At 44.8% G+C, this 3,553-nt stretch overlaps 1 non-coding gene across 1 annotated transcript in view; it reads left to right on the forward strand.

The window, feature by feature from the left end:
- Nucleotides 1-3,487: 3,487 nt before the first annotated feature.
- LOC138365468 (5S ribosomal RNA) overlaps nt 3,488-3,553 on the forward strand; it is a 119-nt gene continuing 53 nt past the window's right edge. The window contains exon 1 of the ribosomal RNA XR_011228823.1: nt 3,488-3,553. This exon is cut by the window's right edge and continues 53 nt beyond it. This is a non-coding gene — a ribosomal RNA (5S ribosomal RNA).

The following is a 3,553-nucleotide window of genomic DNA, read 5'->3' on the forward strand; positions in this document are numbered from 1 at the left end:
TCCGGTCGAGTAAGAGAGGACGATACCTTCGTCGTCCTGCTGGATGTCGTCTGGTACTGTGTTGGTGGTGGCTTTGAGAACGTTGAGAATTTCTTCTCGTCCGAAAGCGTGGTTCTCTAGGAACCGTGCCTTAACTTTGTAGGCCATGGTACTGTGTGGCTAGTACCGGCGAGGGCCGAGCCGAGGCAATACAGCTGACCCACCCTCCTGGGCAGGTCGAAGGATGTACACCCCATCACTATCTGGTTGGCTAGGCAGCTCGCAGGTGAGGAGCAACAAGAGACACGTCCGGCCGTGACGGCTGCAGGTTGCAAACTGTCTGATCTGATGTGATCTGTGATCTGTGATCTGTGATCGTGATGGCCGGCGCCGAAAAATTTTTGCTTATATACGCCGTCTCGAGGCGCTTGCTCGAGCGCCATTGGCTGCTCGACTCGCCTACGTCACCCCGTTGCCCCTCCCCTCCTTCCTCTGGCTGCAGCCAACAGGCAGCTCACCTCAAACACTATTATCGCTGATTTTGCTCTATTTTTTGGATTTGTGCAAAAGTCATTTCACAGAGACGTGAAACAGACGAGTAGGCAACTGCAGTTTTGAAAGCGTTGTGAGAAAGCCGTGTTTCTGCTCGAGTACAAGCATAAAGTAAGGACAGGCAGGAGTTAGGAGTTGCCATGCTACAAGTACGTCCGCTTGACGGGATATAGTCTGGGGAAATCGTGCCGAAATTTTATTATTCACACAACTTCAACACCATGACTGGACGCGGCAAGGGAGGCAAGGGACTCGGAAAGGGTGGCGCCAAGCGTCATCGTAAGGTGCTACGTGACAACATCCAGGGCATCACCAAGCCCGCTATTCGTCGCTTAGCTCGTCGTGGCGGCGTGAAGCGTATTTCGGGTCTCATCTACGAAGAGACCCGTGGCGTCCTGAAGGTGTTCCTCGAGAACGTCATCCGTGATGCTGTAACCTACACGGAACACGCCAAGAGGAAGACCGTCACTGCCATGGACGTGGTGTACGCTCTGAAGCGCCAGGGTCGTACCCTCTACGGATTCGGCGGATAAGAGCTTGGCTAATCCATCGATTCCACCCACCACCACCTCAAAACGGGACCTAATTAGGTCCCTATACTTTTTTACTGAAGGGCTTAATAGACGATAACATAAATTGTTTTGATATCAGCTAGCACATTGGGTCTTATGAAATCTATTTTTTATCCTCGCATGCTTAAAGGGACTCTGATTGGGGAGGGAGGGGTGGGGGGGGGGAAGGTTTGTTCCGTTATATACTAGCAGAGCAGGATCATTGGTGGTGGGGGGGGGGGTGAGGGAGAGAGAGAGAGAGAGAGAGAGAGAGAGAGAGAGAGATCTTTCCCAACTCTTCCTTTTTACATGAGTGAGCTACCCGTTTTATTCATTTTATCCTTCTCAGAGCTGTTTTGATAGTATCCAAATGATGGTAAATGAAAAGGGAGGACACGAATATCTACCCAGAATTCAGGACTGGCAATCGATATGCATGTTTGAGTGCGAATCTTTTTCTCTCTCAACTTAGGTATACGTTTATGTCGTACCTAAAAGCGAGAACCACACTATTGGGACAAGTATGCAAGGCCCAATTTTCCTAACAAGCACAGTTAATTTTGTTATTTTCGAACATTTCTTTCCAAATTGGTTTATGCAATTAACAGTATTATATTAAGATCATGAATTGCTGGGTTAGGTTAGGTTAGGTTAGGTTAGCTTAGCTTAGGTTAGGTTAGGTTAGCTTAGCTTGGGTTAGCATAGGTTTGATTACATTTCTATGTTAGATTTAACTCAAATTCAAAACAATTGCAGTCATTCGGCTTGTTAGTCAACTTGCCTCTAATAGGGGCAATTTGTCTAACAAGACTATTTAGTTTTGTGTGCATATATATATATATATATATATATATATATATATATATATATATATATATATATATATATATATATATATATATATATATATATATATATATATATTATAGCTTCAAGACTCCGAACCAATATAGAAGCATCAAGAGGAAGTGCTTGTGTTATGGGCCAATAGGCCTTCTGCAGTTACTTCCATTCTTATGTTTTTATTCCCATTGGTTCGTGTTTTATCTTGTGTAAATGTCAATCACCTCACCCAAAACTTTGGTACCATATCACCTCACCCATGTATGTGTGTATATATATATATATATATATATACATATATATATATATATATATAATATACAGAGTAAATCTACCCCAAAAGTAATGATTTATTTGTCTACAAAACTAAACTCTTTTTGGAATCATATGAGGCCCCTCCACTGAGGGGGGAGGCCTGGATGTTTATTGTCATGTGTATTCATGCTGCTTGCATGTCGTCGTTTATTTTGCCTTTGTTGTTTTCTTGACAGCTTTCTTTGCCTTGGGTGGTTTGGGAGATTTTGAAGCTCTCTTTATTTTGGGCTTTTTGTTCCCAACAACAAGCTGCTGCTGCTGCTGCTTCTTTTTCAAGGCTGTAGGTGGTTTGTTGCTTGTGGCGGCTTTCTTGGGAGTTACCACGGCCTTCTTTGCTGCTGTAGATGGTTTCTTGGTTGTGGTGGCTTTCTTGGGAGTTAGAACGGCCCTCTTCTCTGCTACGGCCAGCTTGAATGATCCACTAGCTCCACTTCCCTTGGTCTGAACAAGAATGCCGTCAGCCACTGCTTTCTTGAGAAATCTTCGGATGTAAATGGCGATCTTGGCAGCCTCGACTTTGTTGTTGGCAACAACGTACTTCTTGATTGCTTGTAGAGACGAGCCCTTACGGTCTTTGAGTGCTGCGACCGCGGCTAGAACCATTTGACTAGTTTTCGGGTGAGCAACCTGGACGCGAGGTTTCCTGGTGGTGGCCACCACAGCAGCAGCAGCAGCCGCAGCCTTCTTGGTAGGCTTTGCTTCTACCATGATGATGATGAGATAACCAAGGTGATGAGAGACGCTCAGACAGTCACGGGGGAATGATGCTGCCGCCGCTTGAGCCGAACCTATTTATGTGCCGGCACGGTACAGAAGCTGCAACCTGGCAACTCGTCCACCAATCACGACGGTTGGTTTTACGGCTCCGAAACCTGGATCCCATATCTTCTCTAAAATAGAAGCATTTGTTCATGTTCTTTGTAAAAGTATCATAAAGCAGGACAGATGAGACAAATATCATAAAAACTGAAGAGCAGATGAGCACACACATGTATGTATTACAAAAGAAAATCCACAAATTCATTAGAAATTGGCAGGGTAGGCTGAGGAAGTAGGTAGATGTAAAATGTCTGTAAATGGCGAAAGAACATAAACCCAAGACTGAATAAACGATGTTAAATATCCATGCCAAGGAGACAAAAATATGTTAGGATACAATTACCATTAAGACACCACAAGAAGGTCCGTATCCTGCCGTGATGACTAAAAAGAGTTGGTTATTAGCCACAATGTGTAGGCAGTCTCATGCCAACGGCCATACCACGTTGAGAACACCGCTTCTCGTCCGATCAGCGAAGTTAAGCAACGTTGGG

Source organism: Procambarus clarkii, chromosome 16 (genome assembly GCF_040958095.1).
Source record: "Procambarus clarkii isolate CNS0578487 chromosome 16, FALCON_Pclarkii_2.0, whole genome shotgun sequence".
Taxonomy (NCBI): domain Eukaryota; kingdom Metazoa; phylum Arthropoda; class Malacostraca; order Decapoda; family Cambaridae; genus Procambarus; species Procambarus clarkii.